Source organism: Pseudophryne corroboree, chromosome 3 (assembly GCF_028390025.1).
Source record: "Pseudophryne corroboree isolate aPseCor3 chromosome 3, aPseCor3.hap2, whole genome shotgun sequence".
In the NCBI taxonomy this organism is placed as follows: domain Eukaryota; kingdom Metazoa; phylum Chordata; class Amphibia; order Anura; family Myobatrachidae; genus Pseudophryne; species Pseudophryne corroboree.
Genome location: NC_086446.1, coordinates 554,755,979 through 554,781,776, shown reverse-complemented (window position 1 = coordinate 554,781,776; position 25,798 = coordinate 554,755,979).

Genomic DNA, 25,798 nt, shown 5'->3' with positions numbered 1-25,798 from the left:
ACATAATGCCATACAGTAATGTCCCTTATACATTATGCCACACATGAGTTCTGCCTTTATATAAATTATGCCACACATTAGTGGTGGCCTTACACACTATGCCACACTTGGAGGGAGCAAGCATGGCAATATCAGTTTAGTGTGGAGTGTGGCAGCTGATACTGCACCAAAGTCTAGTAGCAGTTGTGTAGCCAGAGACATAGCAGGCAAGAAATGGCTGCAGCCTTGCTGTCACTACATAAAAAAAGTAGAAAAAGTAGGGGCTGCAGCTATCCCTACCTTGCCCTAATAGCTGTGCCGGGATCCAAATGGTATGCTGTCAGAGGTTTTTCACTGGGGGCCACAGCTACTAGTTGCAAAGAGTGGAAAGCCCCAAGTCTGCAGTGATAGTTGGCTGTGATGGAGCACGACTCTCCCATTGGCCAGTGTCCCATCTGATCTTCTATATAAGAAACTGTTAATAAATAAATAAATAATCTTCTCCACCGGCAGTTGTTAAGAGTGTGGAGCTTGCACTGCTGCACTAGCTTGGTGCCACAGCTGCTAGTGGAAAACACTAAGTCTGCAGTGGTAGTCAGCTGTGTAGAAGAGCGGCTCTCCCATCACCCTGTGTCCTGTTTGTTTTTCTCCCCCGGCAGCTGTTAGGAATATTGAGCCCACACCACACTAGCTTGCTTGATCAGTGCTTGGCTTCCCTCGCTCTCATCTTCTTCCATTTGGATATTTCCAGCAGCATGCCAGCTGGAGTAGTGGTGCGCCATCATGGCTCACCCTTAAATCCAACAGCCAGTGCACATGTCCCCTAGCCCACCCTAGTTGTGACCCTTCCTGTGTGCATTACCATTCAACCTACAGAGTGCATAACCTATACCTTTGTGTGAATACCATCCTTCACCCGCAGTGTGTCAACTCTTACCAGTGTACACAGTAACTATACTAGCAGAGACTACTCCTGTACACCTGATTGCAAGCTCCTACAGAAAGTGCCTATTTCCATTGCAGGTCAGGATATCAGCTAATTTGCTTCATCCTGACTTCCATTCCTGTTCAGTTCTGATACTTTAAAACCATCTCCTATTACAGTATTTTACTGTACTCTATGAGGAAGACCATCATAAGACCTCCTAACTTTGTTCACTCCAGCTCCAAACCAGTCTTGCCTAGTGATCGCAGCCCAGAGCCCAAACAAGACACAGATCCTGAAACTGAAGAGGGGAGAAGCGACATATGCAGACAGGAAGAAAACAGGTAGAAATCAGTGGTTTCTAGTGAATGAATAAGCTGCATTCATGAAAATTGGATAATCACAAACAATGGAAACACCACCTGTGCTCTGACTTCCTTAGAATTTAAATATTGTATCTGTTTTATACATGCCTATTGTAAAAATAAGATTTTACTTACCGATAAATCTATTTCTCGTAGTCCGTAGTGGATGCTGGGGACTCCGTCAGGACCATGGGGATTAGCGGCTCCGCAGGAGACAGGGCACAAAAATAAAGCTTTAGGATCAGGTGGTGTGCACTGGCTCCTCCCCCTATGACCCTCCTCCAAGCCTCAGTTAGGATACTGTGCCCGGACGAGCGTACACAATAAGGAAGGATTTTGAATCCCGGGTAAGACTCATACCAGCCACACCAATCTCACCGTACAACTTGTGATCTGAACCCAGTTAACAGTATGACAACGTAGGAGCCTCTGAACAGACGGCTCACAACAAGAACAACCCGATTTTTTTGTAACAATAACTATGTACAAGTATTGCAGACAATCCGCACTTGGGATGGGCGCCCAGCATCCACTACGGACTACGAGAAATAGATTTATCGGTAAGTAAAATCTTATTTTCTCTAACGTCCTAGTGGATGCTGGGGACTCCGTCAGGACCATGGGGATTATACCAAAGCTCCCAAACGGGCGGGAGAGTGCGGATGACTCTGCAGCACCGAATGAGAGAACTCCAGGTCCTCTTTAGCCAGGGTATCAAATTTGTAGAATTTTACAAACGTGTTCTCCCCCGACCACGTAGCTGCTCGGCAGAGTTGTAATGCCGAGACCCCTCGGGCAGCCGCCCAGGATGAGCCCACCTTCCTTGTGGAATGGGCCTTGACAGATTTAGGCTGTGGCAGGCCTGCCACAGAATGTGCAAGTTGAATTGTGCTACAAATCCAACGAGCAATCGTCTGCTTAGAAGCAGGAGCACCCAGCTTGTTGGGTGCATACAGTATAAACAGCGAGTCAGATTTTCTGACTCCAGCCGTCCTTGAAATATATATTTTCAATGCCCTGACAACGTCCAGCAACTTGGAATCCTCCAAATCGCTAGTAGCCGCAGGCACCACAATAGGCTGGTTCAGGTGAAACGCTGACACCACCTTAGGCAGAAAATGAGGACGCGTCCGCAGTTCTGCCCTGTCCGAATGGAAAATCAGATATGGGCTTTTATACGATAAAGCCGCCAATTCTGACACTCTCCTGGCTGAAGCCAGAGCCAGTAGCATGGTTACTTTCCATGTAAGATATTTCAAATCCGCCGATTTGAGTGGCTCAAACCAATGGGATTTGAGAAAATCCAAAACTACATTAAGGTCCCACGGAGCCACTGGGGGCACAACCGGGGGCTGTATATGTAGTACTCCTTTTACAAAAGTCTGGACTTCAGGAACTGAAGCCAATTCTTTCTGGAAGAAAATCGACAGGGCCGAAATTTGAACCTTAATGGACCCCAACTTGAGGCCCATAGACAATCCTGTTTGCAGGAAATGTAGGAATCGACCCAATTTAAATTCCTCCGTGGGGGCCTTCCTGGCCTCACACCACGCAACATATTTTCTTCAAATGCGGTGATAATGTTGTGCAGTCACCTCCTTCCTGGCTTTAACCAGTGTAGGAATGACCTCTTCTGGAATGCCTTTTTCCCTTAGAATTCGGTGTTCAACCGCCACGCCGTCAAACGCAGCCGCGGTAAGTCTTGGAATAGACACGGTCCCTGCTGAATCAGGTCCCGTCTTAGAGGTAGAGGCCACGGATTTTCCGTGAGCATCTCCTGAAGTTCCGGGTACCAAGTTCTTCTTGGCCAATCCGGAGCCACGAGTATCGTTCTTACTCCCCTTTGCCGTATAATTCTCAGTACTTTGGGTATGAGAGGCAGAGGAGGAAACACATACACTGACTGGAACACCCACGGTGTTACCAGAGCGTCCACAGCTATTGCCTGAGGGTCTCTTGACCTGGCGCAATACCTGTCCAGTTTTTTGTTGAGGCGAGACGCCATCATATCCACCTTTGGTTTTTCCCAACGGTTCACAATCATGTGGAAGACTTCTGGATGAAGTCCCCACTCTCCCGGGTGTAGATCGTGTCTGCTGAGGAAGTCTGCTTCCCAGTTGTCCACTCCCGGAATGAACACTGCTGACAGTGCTATCACATGATCTTCCGCCCAGCGAAGAATCCTTGCAGCTTCTGCCATTGCTCTCCTGCTTCTTGTGCCGCCCTGTCTGTTTATGTGGGCGACTGCCGTGATGTTGTCTGACTGGATCAACACCGGCTGACCCCGAAGCAGGGGTTTTGCCAGGCTTAGAGCATTGTAAATCGCTCTTAGCTCCAGTATATTTATGTGAAGAGACATCTCCAGGCTTGACCATACTCCCTGGAAGTTTCTTCCCTGTGTGACCGCTCCCCAGCCTCTCAGACTGGCATCCGTGGTCACCATGACCCAGTCCTGTATGCCGAATCTGCGGCCTTCTAACAGATGAGCACTCTGCAACCACCACAGAAGAGACACCCTTGTCCGTGGCGATAAGGTTATCCGCTGATGCATCTGCAGATGCGATCCGGACCATTTGTCCAGCAGATCCCACTGAAAAGTTCGTGCGTGGAATCTGCCGAATGGGATTGCTTCGTAAGAAGCCACCATCTTTCCCAGGACTCTTGTGCATTGATGCACAGACACTTTTCCTGGTTTTAGGAGGTTCCTGACAAGTTCGGATAACTCCTTGGCTTTCTCCTCCGGAAGAAACACCTTTTTCTGAACCGTGTCCAGAATCATTCCCAGGAACAGCAGACGTGTTGTCGGGGTCAACTGAGATTTTGGGAAATTCAGAATCCACCCGTGTTGTTGCAGCACTACTTGGGTTAGTGCTACTCCGTCCTCCAGCTGTTCTCTGGACCTTGCCCTTATCAGGAGATCGTCCAAGTAAGGGATAATTAATACCCCTCTTCTTCGAAGAAGAATCATCATTTCGGCCATTACCTTGGTAAAGACCCGAGGTGCCGTGGACAATCCAAACGGCAGCGTCTGAAACTGATAATGACAGTTTTGCACCACGAACCTGAGGTACCCTTGATGTGAAGGGCAAATTGGGACATGCAGGTAAGCATCTTTTATGTCAAGGGACACCATAAAGTCCCCTTCTTCCAGATTCGCTATCACTGCTCTGAGTGATTCCATCTTGAACTTGAATTTTTGTATGTACAGGTTCAAAGATTTCAGATTTAGAATAGGTCTTACCGAGCCGTCTGGCTTCGGTACCACAAATAGCGTGGAGTAATACCCCTTTCCCTGTTGTAGGAGGGGTACCTTGACTATCACCTGCTGAGAAAACAGCTTGTGAATGGCTTCCAATACCGTCGCCCTGTCTGAGGGAGACGTTGGCAAAGCAGACTTTAGGAACCGGTGAGGGGGAGACTTCTCGAATTCCAACCTGTAACCCTGAGATACTACCTGCAGGATCCAGGGGTCCACCTGTGAGCAAGCCCACTGCGCGCTGAAATTCTTGAGTCGACCCCCCACCGCTCCTGAGTCCGCTTGTAAAGCCCCAGCGTCATGCTGAGGGCTTTGCAGAACCCGCGGAGGGCTTCTGTTCCTGGGAAGGGGCTGCTTGCTGCCCTCTCTTACCCTTTCCTCTGCCTCGGGGCAGATATGACTGTCCTTTTGCCCACTTGTTCTTATAGGACCGAAAGGACTGCGGCTGAAAAGACGGTGTCTTTTTCTGTTGGGAGGGGGTCTGAGGTAAAAAGGTGGATTTCCCGGCAGTTGCCGTGGCCACCAAATCCGATAGACCGACGCCAAATAATTCCTCCCCTTTATACGGCAATACTTCCATATGCCGTTTGGAATCCGCATCACCTGACCACTGTCGTGTCCATAAACTTCTTCTGGCAGATATGGACATCGCACTTACTCTCGATGCCAGAGTGCAAATATCCCTCAGAGCATCTCGCATATAAAGAAAAGCATCCTTTAATTGCTCTAAGTCTGTAAAATACTGTCCCTATCCAGGGTATCAATATTTTCAGTCAGGGAATCCGACCAGACCACTCCAGCACTGCACATCCAGGCTGAGGCGATGGCTGGTCGCAGTATAACACCAGTATGTGTGTATATACTTTTTAGAGTAGTTTCCAGCCTCCTATCAGCTGGATCCTTGAGGGCGGCCGTATCAGGAGACGGTAACGCCACTTGTTTTGATAAGCGTGTGAGCGCCTTATCCACCTTAGGGGGTGTTTCCCAGCGCGCCCTAACCTCTGGCGGGAAAGGGTATAATGCCAATAACTTTTTAGAAATTAGCCCTTTTCTATCTGGGTTAACCCACGCTTCATCACATACATCATTCAATTCCTCTGATTCAGGAAAAACTACAGGTAGTTTTTTCACCCCCCACATAATACCCCTTTTTGTGGTACTTGTAGTATCAGAGATATGCAAAGTCTCCTTCATTGCCGTGATCATATAACGTGTGGCCCTACTGGAAAATACGTTTGTTTCTTCACCGTCGACACTAGATTCAGTGTCCGTGTCTGGGTCTGTATCGACCGACTGAGGTAAAGGGCGTTTTACAGCCCCTGACGGTGTCTGAGACGCCTGGGCAGGTACCAACTGGTTTGACGGCCGTCTCATGTCGTCAACTGATTTTTGTAATGTGCTGACATTATCACGTAATTCCATAAACAAAGCCATCCATTCCGGTGTCGACTCCCTAGGGGGTGACATCACCATTACCGGCAATTGCTCTGCCTCCACACCAACATCGTCCTCATACATGTCGACACACACGTACCGACACACAGCAGACACACAGGGAATGCTCTATTGAAGACAGGACCCCACTAGCCCTTTGGGGAGACAGAGGGAGAGTTTGCCAGCACACACCCAAGCGCTATAATATATATGGGAACAACCCTATATAAGTGTTGTATCCTTATAGCAGCTTAAATATATTAATATCACCAAAAAAAAGTGCCCCCCCTCTCTGTTTTACCCTGTTTCTGTAGTGCAGTGCATGGGAGAGTCCTGGGAGCCTTCCTCACAGCGGAGCTGAGCAGGAAAATGGCGCTGTGTGCTGAGGAGAATAAGCCCCGCCCCCTATTTCGGCGGGCTCTTCTCCGGAATCTGTGAGATCTGGCAGGGGTTAAATACATCCATATAGCCTCAAAGGGCTATATGTGATGTATTTTTAGCCATAAAAAGGTATTATATATTGCTGCCCAGGGCGCCCCCCCAACGCCCTGCACCCTCCGTGACCGCTGTGTGAAGTGTGCTGACAACAATGGCGCACAGCTGCAGTGCTGTGCGCTACCTCAGGAAGACTGAAAAGTCTTCTGCCGCCTGCTTCTGGACCTCTTCCATCTTCGGCATCTGCAAGGGGGGTCGGCGGCGCGGCTCCGGGACGAACCCCAGGGTGAGACCTGTGTTCCGACTCCCTCTGGAGCTAATGGTGTCCAGTAGCCTAAGAAGCCAATCCATCCTGCACGCAGGTGAGTTCACTTCTCTCCCCTAAGTCCCTCGATGCAGTGAGCCTGTTGCCAGCAGGACTCACTGAAAATAAAAAACCTAAAAACTTTTTCTAAGCAGCTCTTTAGGAGAGCCACCTAGATTGCACCCTGCTCGGACGGGCACAAAAACCTAACTGAGGCTTGGAGGAGGGTCATAGGGGGAGGAGCCAGTGCACACCACCTGATCCTAAAGCTTTATTTTTGTGCCCTGTCTCCTGCGGAGCCGCTAATCCCCATGGTCCTGACGGAGTCCCCAGCATCCACTAGGACGTTAGAGAAAAAATGTTTAATGTTGTAAGTGGGTGACTAGTATGCACTTATAGAATTTCAGACTTTCATTTTGCATTACGTGTACTATAGGAAAACCTTCGGATAAGACCAAGTACTGTAGGTTTGCATGACATGCAATGGGGAGGTGTACTGAGATGTGTTACAATAGTGGGGAAGAGGTGATTCAGATCCCATAGCTTTTGCTACGGATGCGCAAAGTACCGATTATTGGTACTTTTGCATGCGCAGGACCAGCTCGGCATGTGCAGGAGTGGGTCCTGCGATGTATCAATAACCCACCATCAAAGTGTAACCCTACCCTCAATACCTTGAACGAGAGCTGTCTATGTATTCTATTAAGGGATGGTTACCTAATAGCTGTGCCTCCACTCAAGCTATGTGTAGTATTTAACTACCGTTAAGGCTTGCTTGAGTAAGCCTGATCTCTATCCTTAGGGGATGATTCCCTTATATCATAGATATATTATCTAATATACCTGTCTCTTTCTTCCAGGATCTTCAGATCAACTTCCAGACGGACCAGACACACATGGCAAGTATAACACTTTAATGACCAGTACCAAATGGATTAAGTATACATTAACATTTCATCAATTACACATTCCCCTTTAAGTCATTAATCCATGCTAACCCCCTGTCAATTAGGCCTATACACAGTACCTGCATGAAATACAACAAATCCTTTTTCTTTTCAAGACACCCTTAGGTGTTAGAGTGACCCGGGTACTCTTAATATGATAGTGCACTATAAGGGCCCATAAACTTCCTAAAAATAACAGCAGTTAATACAGAATGTCTGACACTATGTTTTAGTATCAACTATCAGTTCTCCCTTCAGTTAAAGAGAAAGATGTTTGGCTCAGTCTACTTATGGTAGCGATTACTTTCTCCTATAAGGTTACTTATAGTTCCTCCTTGGCAGATAACAGAAAGTATCTATTTAGCTCATAGATAGTAACATCAACAGTTGATTACCAAGGAATCTGTATCCTTTCCTCAGTAAAAATGTTACCGTAGTTGTCCAGTATTAAACTAAACTCCTAAGAAGCTGGTATGATAAACCTTTGTTATGCTGCGTCCTTGTGTCCATTTGAAGTAGCTGATGCTTTCTATATTTCAGAGCATATATAGCTTTTCGATTCCTGTATGCCTCAAATTATTGTTGTCTCTTAGGATGAGTCTATATTAAATATATCTGCAAGAGATGGTTTCTCTTATCATAGTCACAGCGAGCTCAAATCCTTTAACTTTAAAACTAATAGTCTCTTACGTGTCAGTCCTTCTTACGGGTTCTCGAATATACATATAACACAGTTGTATTAAAGTGCCACAAGCTAGTCCTTGAATCGGGATGATATTCTAATCCTTTGTGGCTAAGAGGCTTTAACATCCATCCAATGTCACTGTAGTATGGCTACCTTTAATGTCCTTGACTCTAATTCTGCTAATTCAGGGGCATAAATACACACATTAGGTGGCAGCTTTAGGGTGTTACTTTCTATTTAGCGCTGCGGAACAATGTCTCTGGCTCGCCTTTGACTGATGTGATGCTGATATATGGAGGAGCTTTAAAACTATTTATGAAGTGTTAAACAGTTCAAGTTTCACTCCACTCCTCCTGTTACATATATATACCCAGTGCTTTCTACCTTCTCCTTAGCACTATGATTAAGCCATACATGGAACTGTAATTATAGGTCACTCTGACCCATTACTATCCTCCTGCTTAATAGCCATTATTGCAGCCTAGCCCTGGAGTCCTTAGTCCCAATATGAAATTGACTATGTACCATAGTCACCTATGGCTTGTGTGCTTAGTGTAGGGGTAATATAAATGGCTGGATTATGCACTCACACTTCTACGATCTAGTGATGCTGCAGCAGGATGCTCCCCCGACTCCTCCCTTACACTTACAGCCACACAGAATGGAGCCTCTGCTGCTGGTCCTGGCTTCTTTGTTGTGGCTGTCAGAGTCTGTGCCGGTAATAGGTAGGAAGGAACCCTCTCTGTCTCCCTGTCATAGGTGCGCCCTTCCAATACTGCTAGGTGAGTTGACTAGCGCTAATGCCGGGTTCTATGAACAGTGCTGAGTCTCAATGCTGCTGTCACCACCTTTACAGTAAGGAAGCCCTGTTCTGGCTACACACACTAAGCCCCCTCCGGCCGCCGCAATGTATACCGCTCAGCTCTAATGCGGGCGACGGCCGGAGCAGCAAAAAACTATGTTCTCTCACCAAGGGATATGCAGTCTCTCCCTCAGCTATACTCACAGCACCTCTCCACCCCTCTCTAGTAGTCACATGACCCACTCTGAGGTGATACCCCGCCCACTGGCAATCACCCCACTAGGTGATTGACAGTTAGGAGCACAAGGACATTAACCCTTTAGATACACTGTGAAACCATAAAATAAGCCTTAATTGTATTCACCACTACATTTACATCAATGTACATACAATTACATATATGTGAACTGTATTATTTACCTCAAAACATGCATACAGTATTACAACATCCATTAACTTTTATATGAATAATATATATGCTTATACTCCATTTTAGTCACCATATTATAACTACCTCAGTATAAGTGTTGTTTAAACCCTAAATCAGGGTTACATTTCTCCCCCTGGTGCATTGTCACTGTTTAACATCTTTAGGTGCCAATGCACCATCTACCTTACTCACTATGCTAAAATAGTATATATTCATTCACATCCATTAGCAAGCCACCTCATATCAACCATTTTAACTGTTGGCCAAATAGGGAGGGATGGAACTACATAGCCTTCATGCCTCCCAGGGATAGTGTTCTCTGATTGTGCTGGTTTCCCTAGCTCTTCTACACCTGATTTATTGACTTCTTTTAGTACTGGACTTCGGATGGAAGATTTAAGAGATTGTGCTAGGGTAAAGTTATCATGTACCTCACTACGATTGTCACTGAGACTAGTTTCTTTCTCTGACGAAGCTTCTAAAGTTATCAAGTCTTTAGCATCTGAATTCTCCGTTTCTTGATCCTGGGACTGATTTAATCTACCATTGAATCTCGAGAGAGGTCGGTAATGTAAGGTTGTAGAAGGATGACATGGAGCTGGATCTCTCCCTTGCCTTTGTCCTGAATATGCACTACCTTGATCAACCGCTTTTTCTCGTGGTTGATAACAATAACTGTATGATCCTCGTCGGTTTGGAGCAAATCGACTCCCTTTCACTGGTACTCCACGTATGCCAGTCACATTTGCTGCATGTACACCCTTTTCCCCTTCCAACACTTCAAATTCTACTTTCTCTCCATCTCCTACACTGTACAACAGTTTTAGGGGGTTATTCTTCGTTATGGATGTCCAATGTACAAATATGTCTTCTCCAGTGTCATGCCTTTTAATGAAGCCATAGCCTTTCTTCACATGGAACCATATTACTGTGCCAGTCATTTTAAGAGACATATACTGTGTCCCTTTACTATCAACTTTATTCATAGAAGATTGTCTCAGCAATATACCATCCACTACCTCAGTCTGTAATGCTATGTCCTTAGTATCCGGTCGCATAGAAAATTCATGGATACGGTCTTCAGGACAGTTGTTTAGGAAGTTGGCATCCTTGAGTATTTTATTCTCAGATTCTAGCTGAGACAGTCTTTCTTTCATTTCATTCAGACGAATATGATCCTCCTTTTCAGTTTCTTTACCCACTTCCAATAATTCAGACAACTCAGTTATTTTTGATTCCAGAGAATGAATATTGTCTTCCTGCTGCTGGTACATTATCACTTTTGTTGCTCCTGATCCACTCTGGTTTGTCTTTCATCAGATGCCATGGTTTCCATCTCTCTCTGTATAAACCAAATTTCTCTTTCAAGCTCTTTGTTCCTCTCATCAATTTTGGTGTTAAACATCTGTTCTTCTTTTAGCTTCCATCGGGTTTCATCTAGAACCTCCAACAACTGATAAATATGTTTAGACCTGTCCAGTGCTATATGTCTTATCACCTCTATCGGGGTCTGTAGATCCACTGGGCTATCTCTTCTTGTTGGTTCCTCAATGGAAGTTGGAAACAGGGAAAGCAGGTCCTTCTGTTGATCTTTTGGCAGAGCTAATACTAATTGTCCATGTTTCTTATAATCCTCGGCTATTTGCTTTAGCACAGTTTCTAATTTCTGTATACCTACATCTATCTTCACTTCCCCTGGAACTCTCTCTTTCAGTGGTAGAACATTCTTATCTCCTTTCATTCCATAATCCATGTTAGCGACCAAAGTATGAGCAAGGTTGTCACTAACACCTCCCTCACTATCCTTTAGGTGGGGATCAAGTCTGACTTTCTTGTCCTTTGATTTTTTCTTTCTCTTCTCCAACTCTACAGGGACATCTAATATTTTTTTCATTTTTCACATCTAGGTTATTTACAAAAGTTCCCACAAACTTGCATGTCACCTCTTCCTTTAAGCCTGGTCCCTTATGGTACTCTTGTTTGTCCATACTTTTACATTCTCTATTGGCTTCAACTCTCCCAACTGATACAGCAATGGCTTTATGTCCAACCTTCTCCCTGTTCCTTTGCTTCTTTCCCATATTTGAATTTTATTTTTAGGGATGTGAGGACTTTATCAATAATAATTAATGGCAGCTGACACCTTTGGTGTAACAGGGCCTGAGTGTAACTTCTATCTCACGCGGTGCCTCCAAATGTAACCCTACCCTCAAGACCTTGAACGAGAGCTGTCTATGTATTCTATTAAGGGATGGTTACCTAATAGCTGTGCCTCCACTCAAGCTATGTGTAGTATTTAACTACCGTTAAGGCTTGCTTGAGTAAGCCTGATCTCTATCCTTAGGGGATGATTCCCTTATATCATAGATATATTATCTAATATACCTGTCTCTTTCTTCCAGGATCTTCAGATCAACTTCCAGACGGACCAGACACACATGGAAAGTATAACACTTTAATGACCAGTACCAAATGGATTAAGTATACATTAACATTTCATCAATTACACATTCCCCTTTAAGTCATTAATCCATGCTAACCCCCTGTCAATTAGGCCTATACACAGTACCTGCATGCAATACAACAAATCCTTTTTCTTTTCAAGACACCCTTAGGTGTTAGAGTGACCCGGGTACTCTTAATATGATAGTGCACTATAAGGGCCCATAAACTTCCTAAAAATAACAGCAGTTAATACAGAATGTCTGACACTATGTTTTAGTATCAACTATCAGTTCTCCCTTCAGTTAAAGAGAAAGATGTTTGGCTCAGTCTACTTATGGTAGCGATTACTTTCTCCTATAAGGTTACTTATAGTTCCTCCTTGGCAGATAACAGAAAGTATCTATTTAGCTCATAGATAGTAACATCAACAGTTGATTACCAAGGAATCTGTATCCTTTCCTCAGTAAAAATGTTACCGTAGTTGTCCAGTATTAAACTAAACTCCTAAGAAGCTGGTATGATAAACCTTTGTTATGCTGCTTCCTTGTGTCCATTTGAAGTAGCTGATGCTTTCTATATTTCAGAGCATATATAGCTTTTCGATTCCTGTATGCCTCAAATTATTGTTGTCTCTTAGGATGAGTATATATAAAATATATCTGCAAGAGATGGTTTCTCTTATCATAGTCACAGCGAGCTCAAATCCTTTAACTTTAAAACTAATAGTCTCTTACGTGTCAGTCCTTCTTACGGGTTCACGAATATACATATAACACAGTTGTATTAAAGTGCCACAAGCTAGTCCTTGAATCGGGATGATATTCTAATCCTTTGTGGCTAAGAGGCTTTAACATCCATTCAATGTCACTGTAGTATGGCTACCTTTAATGTCCTTGACTCTAATTCTGCTAATTCAGGGGCATAAATACACACATTAGGTGGCAGCTTTAGGGTGTTACTTTCTATTTAGCGCTGCGGAACAATGTCTCTGGCTCGCCTTTGACTGATGTGATGCTGATATATGGAGGAGCTTTAAAACTATTTATGAAGCGTTAAACAGTTCAAGTTTCACTCCACTCCTCCTGTTACATATATATACCCAGTGCTTTCTACCTTCTCCTTAGCACTATGATTAAGCCATACATGGAACTGTAATTATAGGTCACTCTGACTACTGTGACCCATTACTATCCTCCTGCTTAATAGCCATTATTGCAGCCTAGCCCTGGAGTCCTTAGTCCCAATATGAAATTGACTATGTACCATAGTCACCTATGGCTTGCTGTGCTTAGTGTAGGGGTAATATAAATGGCTGGATTATGCACTCACACTTCTACGATCTAGTGATGCTGCAGCAGGATGCTCCCCCGACTCCTCCCTTACACTTACAGCCACACAGAATGGAGCCTCTGCTGCTGGTCCTGGCTTCTTTGTTGTGGCTGTCAGAGTCTGTGCCGGTAATAGGTAGGAAGGAACCCTCTCTGTAAATGTAACCCTACCCTCAATACCTTGAACGAGAGCTGTCTATGTATTCTATTAAGGGATGGTTACCTAATAGCTGTGCCTCCACTCAAGCTATGTGTAGTATTTAACTACCGTTAAGGCTTGCTTGAGTAAGCCTGATCTCTATCCTTAGGGGATGATTCCCTTATATCATAGATATATTATCTAATATACCTGTCTCTTTCTTCCAGGATCTTCAGATCAACTTCCAGACGGACCAGACACACATGGAAAGTATAACACTTTAATGACCAGTACCAAATGAATTAAGTATACATTAACATTTCATCAATTACACATTCCCCTTTAAGTCATTAATCCATGCTAACCCCCTGTCAATTAGGCCTATACACAGTACCTGCATGCAATACAACAAATCCTTTTTCTTTTCAAGACACCCTTAGGTGTTAGAGTGACCCGGGTACTCTTAATATGATAGTGCACTATAAGGGCCCATAAACTTCCTAAAAATAACAGCAGTTAATACAGAATGTCTGACACTCTGTTTTAGTATCAACTATCAGTTCTCCCTTCAGTTAAATAAAAAGATGTTTGGCTCAGTCTACTTATGGTAGCGATTACTTTCTCCTATAAGGTTACTTATAGTTCCTCCTTGGCAGATAACAGAAAGTATCTATTTAGCTCATAGATAGTAACATCAACAGTTGATTACCAAGGAATCTGTATCCTTTCCTCAGTAAAAATGTTACCGTAGTTGTCCAGTATTAAACTAAACTCCTAAGAAGCTGGTATGATAAACCTTTGTTATGCTGCGTCCTTGTGTCCATTTGAAGTAGCTGATGCTTTCTATATTTCAAAGCATATATAGCTTTTCGATTCCTGTATGCCTCAAATTATTGTTGTCTCTTAGGATGAGTATATATAAAATATATCTGCAAGAGATGGTTTCTCTTATCATAGTCACAGCGAGCTCAAATCCTTTAACTTTAAAACTAATAGTCTCTTACGTGTCAGTCCTTCTTACGGGTTCACGAATATACATATAACACAGTTGTATTAAAGTGCCACAAGCTAGTCCTTGAATCGGGATGATATTCTAATCCTTTGTGGCTAAGAGGCTTTAACATCCATCCAATGTCACTGTAGTATGGCTACCTTTAATGTCCTTGACTCTAATTCTGCTAATTCAGGGGCATAAATACACACATTAGGTGGCAGCTTTAGGGTGTTACTTTCTATTTAGCGCTGCGGAACAATGTCTCTGGCTCGCCTTTGACTGATGTGATGCTGATATATGGAGGAGCTTTAAAACTATTTATGAAGTGTTAAACAGTTCAAGTTTCACTCCACTCCTCCTGTTACATATATATACCCAGTGCTTTCTACCTTCTCCTTAGCACTATGATTAAGCCATACATGGAACTGTAATTATAGGTCACTCTGACTACTGTGACCCATTACTATCCTCCTGCTTCATAGCCATTATTGCAGCCTAGCCCTGGAGTCCTTAGTCCCAATATGAAATTGACTATGTACCATAGTCACCTATGGTTTGCTGTGCTTAGTGTAGGGGTAATATAAATGGCTGGATTATGCACTCACACTTCTACGATCTAGTGATGCTGCAGCAGGATGCTCCCCCGACTCCTCCCTTACACTTACAGCCACACAGAATGGAGCCTCTGCTGCTGGTCCTGGCTTCTTTGTTGTGGCTGTCAGAGTCTGTGCCGGTAATAGGTAGGAAGGAACCCTCTCTGTCTCCCTGTCATAGGTGCGCCCTTCCAATACTGCTGGGTGAGTTGACTAACGCTAATGCCGGGTTCTATGAACAGTGCTGAGTCTCAATCTGAGTCTCAATGCTGCTGTCACCACCTTTACAGTAAGGAAGCCCTGTTCTGGCTACACACACTAAGCCCCCTCCGGCCGCCGCAATGTATACCGCTCAGCTCTAATGCGGGCGACGGCCGGAGCAGCAAAAAACTATGGGGCAGATGTATTAACCTGGAGAAGGCATAAGGAAGTGATAAACCGGTGATATGTGCAAGGTGATAAAGGCACCAGCCAATCAGATCTAACTGTTAATTTACATATAGGAGCTGATTGGCTGGTTCCTTTATCACCTTGCACATATCACTGGTTTATCACTTCCTCATGCCTTCTCCAGGTTAATACATCTGCCCCTATGTTCTCTCACCAAGGGATATGCAGTCTCTCCCTCAGCTATACTCACAGCACCTCTCCACCCCTCTCTAGTAGTCACATGACCCACTCTGAGGTGATGCCCCGCCCACTGGCAACCACCCCACTTGGTGATTGACAGTTAGGAGCACAAGGACATTAACCCTTTAGATACACTGTGAAACCATAAAATAAGCCTTAATTGTATTCACCACTACATTTACATCAATGTACATACAATTACATATATGTGAACTGTATTATTTACCTCAAAACATGCATACAGTATTACAACATCCATTAACTTTTATATGAATAATATATATGCTTATACTCCATTTTAGTCACCATATTATAACTACCTCAGTATAAGTGTTGTTTAAACCCTAAATCAGGGTTACAAAAGTGTTAGTGATTGACAGTTGCAGGGGTGGGGAGGAGTCAGTTACAGCCTCTGTTTGTGAAAACAGAAACGTGTCACCACTGTTTAGGGGGAATTAAGGGGCCATTGATCTCCGTCATTGGAAAGCTTGCCCAGCAGTATGTGTGCAGCAAGCCGCCCAATGGTGAGTCCAGCGATGCAATGCTGTGCTCTAGGATACAGGTCAGAAAAGTACTGCAGAAGGAGGTGCCTGCTTGTAGTATAAATGAGCAGCAGTGATAGCAACTCCAAACATAATTGCTTCTGGCCTAATTCTGTACCTGCACATTCTACTTACAACAGCAGTTGCAAATGGACTTCATCAAATGCCAATCATTGTCTTATATTTGTTGTTGATAATGGAGGGTTTTCCAGTTTTTTTTATTTCTTACTTAAACATGTTTAGTACATACAGTAGTTACAGCATATGTTTATTACATTGTATACCTTCAGCTACAAGTCTTTAGACGTTGTCTTATAGCTGTATGTAGAACAAAAATACCCGAAGCCTAATATTTCAATGGTAGACTGACAAGGATATGACATGTTTCACCTTCTTTGTGCGAAAGGTAACCAGAATAATCAAACACAACATCACTGACACTATAAATAAACACATAGACAAATGTATTTGCCAAAGTCATCAAAGCTTTATTATTGTTACCATGGAGTCAAATAAAAGCATGCAGAGGCAACCAGCTGAAGCCTAAATAAATAAATAAATGGGTGAGGCTGTATGTCCCTGGTGCTCCCATGTCAAGAAATCCCACCCCCATTTACTCTGGTTCAAATAAATGGACAAATGAGGTGGTAACACAACTACAGCCATAAGTTATTATAGGGTGTGATCCCAATCTTTTCTTGCACACTCTATGGCCTCTGGCTTTTATGCGTTCACCCCAGTTGTCCCCCGCATGCAGATAAAAGAGAGAAAAGCAACAAACACTAGGAAAAGATGGCAGTAACCAAAAATACAATTAAATTGGGTGAATAAAGAGTCCAAAATGAAGAAGTCACACTCTCCACAGAGAGGTGACTAAAATGATGAGTTCTTATGACACCAGAGCTAGCACACTACTATACAAATAGAATTAGAATATACTGCCCATATAAATAATACAACAGGCACAATTAAGCAAATCAACTGTATTTGTTATGGGTCTTTTCTGGGATTGTGAAAAAAATAATAGTGTCTCAAAACCTCATCATCTATCTTCAGGCAAATGGTACAACAGCAAAGAACAGAATCTATTTCAAAACCCAGAAAAGATAAGCAGGTAGCTAAACCATACATATCATCATCAGCAATGGGAACATGAAAATACAGTAAAAGGTCCTTAGGTCCAAAACAAAAAACAACCTGGCACAGCTAGGAGAAACACCAGTCAACACAACTAAGAAATGAATGAGATAATGGACAACCCCCAGCTCACCAGCATTATTGTCAACATACAAATATAAAAATTAACTAACATGCTGAAAGAAATTACAAGGAAGTAAACAGACCAAAGGCAAAGTTTTCAACATAATAACCAGCATCTAAAATTCTAAATGGAGACATGTAAAAGGAAATACTGTATATTAGGAAGCAGAGGGAGTAGCTGATTTTATACCAATTAGGTTCCATATACCCTGTGCCTTAACCAAATTTGAATTACTGGTAGACCACACCACATCATGTTTCCAGATTGGCCACATTAACTGGTCCAAATCAATGATGCAAAAAATGCTTAATCAGTTTGAACTTCCTCGCTGTCTTCTTATGCACCCCCCTTCTAAGGACAAAACCAGATCCACCATGGAAGGAGATTGAAGAGTTCCCAGCATTCTCCCAAAATGGATAGCCTTCATGTAATAGTCTCTCGTACACTCAGAAAACTCCAAAGTAGTGCTCAAATTCCAAATTCTTATGCAATGTATTTCCCCTCACAATGAGTAATCAGGAACTGTGATGATACTCATGCACTAAAAATTTGCTCTAACGCTAATCAGGAAAGCAGAACAACCATTCACTCAAGGCTACAACATTTATAGGTTAGACTTACCTAAAGAGAGTAAGGAACCCCTGTGAGTTTTTTTACTCCTCTAGAACAATCTCTGGATGAGTGCCCTTTTTTTTGGTGGCACAGGAGTGCTGAAAGTGGCAAAAGGAACCACAGGTGTTTGACCAAGTATTGTGGACAAGCATTTGCCCATGCCTGCCCTCCTAATTGCATCTGGCCATGGTGACTTTCTATTCTAATGCTCCATACTGTGACTGTGTAATGTCTGACCAGACCTCTATATATTAAAATCCAAAATTAGTGAAATCGCATTTTGTTATTGATTAAACTCTTCATGATATACCCTCCAGGTGGAGACCCTGGACTTCAACATGAATCCAATGAGAATACTGTACATCATAAATGCTCAAGCATTCACTAGATAACAGACAGCAGTGTAGGAAGGAGGGGTTTGTGTTCCTGGAACACTGGGCGGACTTCTCAGTCAGGAACCATCTTTTTTGTCGTGATGGATTGCACCTGAATGAGGAAGGGGCTGCGGTGCTGGGGGGCAGGATGGTTAGAAAGTTGGAGGAGCTTTTAAACTAGGATCCTGGGGGGAGGGTTTAGCTAGAATCTACAGGACAAACAGAGAGAACAGTAAATATGGGGGTAGTGAACAATTTAGGAGAGGAGAAGGGGGAGCAAAAGATCAGCAGGCAAGGGCAAGGGTATCTGCATGGGTATTGACACCAGAATTACAGACACAGGTATTGCCCAAGATATTCCAAATGTATTACCTACTGATAAGTATTGCACAACAATATGGTATGTAGAAAAGGATATGAAAGCAATATTCACAATTCATTCCAATGTGCAGTAAATGCAGGAGTACTAAACACAAACCAATGTGGCTTAATGAGGAGGTCAAAGAAGCAATGACTAATAAGAGGTGTGCTTTTAAAACATTTAAATCTAATGGAGGGGGGAGTCATTCTAGTATTACAAGGAATGCAATAAAAGATGCAAAAAAGTAATAAGAGCAGCTAAAATTGCAAACGAAAAGCAGATCGCTATAGAGAGTAAAACCAATCCTAAAAAGTTTTATAAACATATAAACAGTAAAAGGTTGAAGAAGGAGAACGTGGGCCCATTAAAAGATGAATTGGGAGCTTTGACAAACGATGACTTATTAAAAGTGGAAATATTGAATAAATTGTTTTCCTCAGTATTCACCAGGGAGGATGCGCAGATGACAGCAGTGCTTAACAACAGTGAAGGTAATGACTCTTGGCTAGATACTTGTTTAAGTGAGGAACTAGTCCTGGAGAGACTAAGCAAAATAAAGATTAATAAATCACCATGCCCAGATGGTTTTCATCCGAGGGTTATTATGGAATTTAGGACACAGCTAGCAAAACCCCTATACTTAATTTTTAATAGTTCAATTAGATAAGGCATGGTACCAAAGGATTAGTGCATAGCTGAGGTAGTGCCTATATGTTAAAAAGGAACGAAAAATAACCCTGGAAACTATAGACCAGTTAGTTTATCCTCTCTAGTGGGTAAAATATTAGAAGGCATTTTAAGGGATAGCATGGAGGATCATCTACAGGCAACTAAGTTTATTAACAAAAGTCAGCATGGGTTTGTAAGGAACAGATCATGTCAAACCAACTTAATTAGCTTCTACAAGGAAGTGAGCGAGAATCTTGACCAGGGAAAAGCACTGGACGTGGTTTACTTAGATTTTGCGAAAGCCTTCGATATAGTGCTTCATAGTAGACTGGTCCACAAATTAAGGGTACTTGGCCTAGGAAATACCTTTTGTACATGGATAGGTAATTGGTTGGATAACAGGGTACAACAAATAATGGTTAATGGGATATTCTCCAGCTGGGCACCAGTAGTCAGCGGAATACCACAAGGGTCCGTTCTCGGCCCACTGCTGTTCACTATATTTATCAATGATCTAGGAATAGGCCTGGAAAGCACAGTGTCAATCTTTGCAGGCGATACTAAACTGTGTAAGGTAATTAATTCAGAAACCAGTGTGGAGTCTCTACAGAATGACTTAGTTAAACTGGAAATCTGGGTGTCTAAATGGAATATGAGGTTCAATATAGAAAAATGCAAAGTTATGCATTTTGGGACAAAAAACACACTTGCATCCTACACTCTAGATGGAGAAAATATAGGGGTAACTATGGTGGAAAAAGATTTGGGGGTGCTTATAGATAATAGGCTTAATAACAGTACACAAAGTCAAACTGCAGCAAAGAATGCAAATTGCTTGCGTGAATTAAATGGGGCATTGAGACAAAGGACGAGGATGTAATCCTGCCGTTGTACAAATCATTGGTACGTCCGCACCTGGAGTATTGTGTCCAGTTCTGGGCACCACATTATAAGAAAGATATCGGGGAACTAGAAAGAGTTCAAAGGCGAGCTACTAAATTGATTAAAGGGTTAGAGTCACTGGAATACGAGGAGAGGCTTACTAGGTTAAATATGTACAAACTAGAAAAGAGGAGACTAAGAGGAGACATTATTAATATCTTCAAATATGTAAAGTGTCATTACAAGGAGCTAGCAGTGGATTTGTTTATTAAAAGAACTCTGTATAGGACGCAAGGGCACTCGTTGAGGCTAGAAGAGAGAAAATTCCGTGCACAATGTAGGAAAGGGTTCTTCACGGTAAGAGCAATAAAGATTTGGAACTCACTGCCAGAGAAGGTAATATTGGCAGACTCTGTAAATGCATTTAAAAACGGATTGGACAAATTTCTAACTGGAAAACGTATCCAGGGCTTTAGCATTTAGCATATTGACATTAAAATTATCTGGGAGTGGTAGGAATCATAGCCATCAATCGGTACTAAACATTAGTTCAGCAGGCACATTATAATATGAACAGTTTAACGCAGAATACAGGTTGCACCCGATGGGCATTTTGCCTCTTTTCAACCTCACTGACTATGTAACATACATGAGTGACAGCCAGTTCATGAAGGTTTTATATGCCTTCTTGGCTACACCCCTTTAGCCTTATCCTCAGCCAGAGCCCTTTTACCCTCTTCCAGGACCGTGAAAAGCATCCACTATGTATTTTCCAACCAATTTTGTTGGGCATGCCCTTCTTCATCACAATATTGACATATAATACTATTTCAGGATCACCTACACCTCTGCACAAACCACTGGGGCCAGCAGACCAAACAAACCCCTACTTGCTATGTACTTGTCCTATAAATATGAAATCTGCAGATCACACTAGACAGAGAAATAATTACTGCATCTACCAGCCCAACTGCACCCCACACCAGTAACTTCAGGAGTCCAGAAGACATAGTTGCTGCCTACTTCAAGAATATCCACTAAACCAGATACACCCAACACCTTCAGTCCCCTGCTCTTACTTCTGGCACCATTTCCTGCAGGTTCAAATCAATGCTCCCTCTGCCAAGCAACAAAGTCTTTACAACAAAAGGTATATTAGCACTGAACAAGGAAGAAGGCACTTCAGATGAAAGAGGAGCCATCAACCCAGAACTGGCCACAGGAGCTACTCCCATGAGATACAGACAATCCTCCAATAAGTTGAACATTGAAGAGTACCAATGAGTATATTCTGGGCAAAAAAAAAGTGGCCAGGGTGCAAAGTAGGGGCCTGGAAGGTGTCAGGTTTAGAAAACCCTGTAACATCAAGCCCATCATAAGTCAGATACGGAAAAGGAAAAAAAGACATGCTGGTTGAACAACACCACTGTGTGAGCCAATGAAGCAGAAGGTAGGGAGTGGGTAGAGAAGGTCAGAAGGTAAGCCAGCAAAAACCCAGCTGACCCAGATGATGGGGAAGCAGGGAAAGTAACCAAGTCCCAGTCTGAAGGACAAGGTGCAGGTAAGGATGAACTTGACTATAACCCCCTCCCCACCACCACCAATGCAAGTGGAGTCTGTGAGATGGCACTGAGGTGTCCCATTGTGGAGTTAAAGGTTGGAAAAGAGAGCAGAGAATCATGAAAATAAGTGTGTTTGTAGGGACTGTGGGTCATATTGCCATGGGCGGGACATGCTGTTAAGGAAAGGGTGAGGCACTGGAGAGAGAAAAAGCATCAGAAAAATAAGAGCGGCAGTGAAATACAAAAGCAAATCAGGGAAGGAAAACAATAGGGACAGATAATAGAGGCAAGGAAGGAGGGAGAGAAACAATAGGAAAGCAGACTAGTAAGCAATACTAGTAAGTTCTACAATATTATAGGCTTCACTTTCCCAACCTCCAGTTTCCAATTGGCCCTACAACACATACCATATCTTATTAATAGATACAGTCCAAGCTGATATAAATTTATAAAATAATCCCAAAAACAAGCTTATACTGTCCTCTGTTGGCCTTCACTCCAAAGTTGACTAGTTAATAGATAGAAAAAGCATTTTTATATGCATTACTGTATATGCTGAACCTAACAGTACATTTTGCTGAAAACAACATACTATAATATTGTTAAAAATATGATAGTTCATTGCTGCACCCTGTGAACAAATGCATCAACTTTAGGTTTTCATAATACAACACTGCACTTTCTGTAGGCACATTTAGTCAGTTCTTTGACACTCAGCTGCTGTGCTTTTTAATTTATTTCCTTTTGGATTATGTCGTAGATTAAATTGCCCCATCTACACTATAGAATTCCCTTATAATTTACTGTAGTTAGATGTTTAATAAAATGGTTTGTACTAAATGCTATGGCAACCATACATATGCTGGCACATATTGTTCTACAATTGTTAGTGTATGCTAGGATTTAGTGCCTGCCACAGGTTTTTAGGAGTTGGACTTGTAATTAATTTTATTTATTTATTACCCTGACTTCAACAGGGTGGTTGGCAAGATCTCAGTGGCATAGTTTTAACCTAGTGTGTGCACATTTTTTTACTTAAGTGATATGAGCAGGACTTCATATTTGCTGGAACTCACAGAAACGCTGTTCTGGGACTTCCTTTAGTGCTATAGTCTTTAATGTTTAAATATCATTTTAATATCCGCCATGTATCTGTCATATTTTAGCTCACTATTTATTTTTTATGTACAAATTAAGCACTGATTAAAAGGGAAATAAAAAAATAAAAAAAGCAAACTAAGGGAAGTAATCAAACTGCAGTCAGTCAATTAATCTTGATTACATGATAATGAATGACTAGAATGTACAGCTAGGAAAAATTGTCCTCTAAATTTATCTTATTATTTTATATTTAAGGTGAGGATAAAGCTTAAATTCAGCAACCTCTTTCTTTCTTTGTAATGAACAAACATCTGGAAAACACTTCTCAGTCCCTAAGCGCAGACAACACAGTGAAACAAATATTAGCAAGACCCGCTGCTACATTTTGCCGCCTCAGGATGTCAGTGTAGCAGCCACTTGCACATTAAATAATGGACTCGTTATAGAGTGTTATGAACAGCACTGACACTGGTGAAACGGTAAATGCGAGAACTCCTCTAATTACTTGTAGGTGTTAATTAGGCTTTGCACATAACTCCAGAAAAACAACATAAAACAGCCCTTTAAATCTATTCTGGTTTCTCACAACCTACAAGACATATCTAATTTGGAAATACTATTATCTAAAGACTAAGTGGATTGTGCCTCTCAAGTAAGTTTTAAATTCCCTAGATGAAGTGACATACTGTATGCCGCCCTAGAATGCTGACTCTATAAAGTTAAACACATTAAAGAAATGACATTTCCCTAGCTGTTTCACTCAATATTCAGCAGCAACAATTGCCTGTGTGTAGACAATAACATCTAAGTTTTTTTTGTTCTGCAGGGTTTTGCGTAGAAGTGTCTTGATTTTGATAGCTGGAATGAAAGAAATGTCAAATACGTATACCTCTGTTGTAAGATTTTTTTGTTTTTTCATTCGTACAAAGTCTTAAGTTACCAGGCTAATGTTTTGTTGCCTGGTCATCCAAGTACTGTACATCAATAAACTGAAGGGCACTCTCCAATTGTGATAAAAAAAATCACAGTCTTTTTTTATTGTCACCATCCAGTGAAAACAACAGCATAACAAAAGCCGCATTCACATGTACTGTATCATATGAATATGAGAATGCGACTGTTGTTATGCTGGATGTCTTTGAACTGTCCGGTAGGAGACCAAAGTTGACCAACAAATTAAGTATGGCATTATTGCTATTGCTGTTTGTTATTCTGATTGATTTCCAAGAGACATAATGGAGATGTAAGCTGTAAGTTTTTTCACTGGGTGGGACAATTAAAAATACTTATTTTTTTATTACAATTGGCGAGTGCCCTTCAGTTTATTTAAAAATGTATAATTATGGAATGAGTTTCCATAATCATTAAGGAAGCACCCCAGGAGTCGAACAGTTGGTTTATCCATTCACCAGCATATGGTGTGTGCAGTTATACACATATATACAGTAGGCATGTGTATATATATATATATATATATATATATATATATATACACACACACACACACACACACACACACACACACATACAGTACACACACTCACTACATTCAGGACAACATGGCCACTTTATGTCTGTGTTTAACTGGGTTTTTTTGTGGGGGTTACTACCTTCTAGTTCATTGATTGGCAGCATTCTCATATACACTTGGTCTGCCCACAAAATGGCGGCATGTAATTTATGTTTGTGAATGGTGTGTGGTGTGTGAATCACCATGCAAAACAGTCCAGCAATACAACTCTCATGTAAGAATCTGCACTTAGAAGCCTTCCTCATATTTCTGCTGCATAACAGTTCAGCCCCGTCCCGTCATTATGGAGCATTGTACAGCTGAGTGCCTGTCGTTCCCAATGCTGATGAGTGCACACAGCTCTCCTCAGCCATTTCTTGCACTTTGCATAATGCATCTTTCTGTCTGAGAAGCTGCACGCGGCAGCTCTGATTGTGGCTTCAGTACTCAATGTAGTGTCGAAGACAGAGTTGTCTCAGTCTAAAAACAAAAACAAAAAACCCCTCAATCATTCAGGGGGGTACTGGGTACCCATAAACTCCCCCTGCATGTGCCACTGGGTACCCACTATCTTTGAGTGTATATAATCACTTAGGTGGCAAACAACTGGGAATGAACAGTGGTATTGTCTAGATAGTAAAAGCTAAGGGGTTCAACTGCTTGACCTCCTAAGCTACAACTGCTTGACCTCCTAAGCTACACAGACGTCATTCGTCAGTAGGCTAGGCAATGTCCTCCTACTTTTGTTAGGTCCTCAAGGAAACTAGCATGATCCTGTACCCAACTAACAGGAGCAGTGGCACTTATTCATTCTGCCTGAAAAAGTATGTAGCACAACTATTGTGTGTCTGGGCCCCCTCTTTTATGTCTGTTCTGTTTACAAGATGCTGTGTCTTTGATGGGAATAGCCGGCTAAAATATTGCGCAGCCATAGGCTCCTACAGTATGGCAGCACTAACTGACCCAGTTGTTACTAAAAGATGAGGTCACTTACCATCATCTGTCTACTCCATCGCCAGCTTTGCCACCTCTAGCTGCCGTTATCGGCCTCTTGTCATGCGAAGAAGCAGGAAGTGAGCTCTCTGTCGCAATTGTTGTTTAATAAAGTTTGAAAAATTAAATTCTCAATGCTGAAGCTGCATGGGACTCGGGAGGTCAGAGGAGACAGCTGAGAATCCACAGTGTCAAGATGTGGTATGTGTCTCTGCTGTCACCACTGGGGAGGTGACTTAA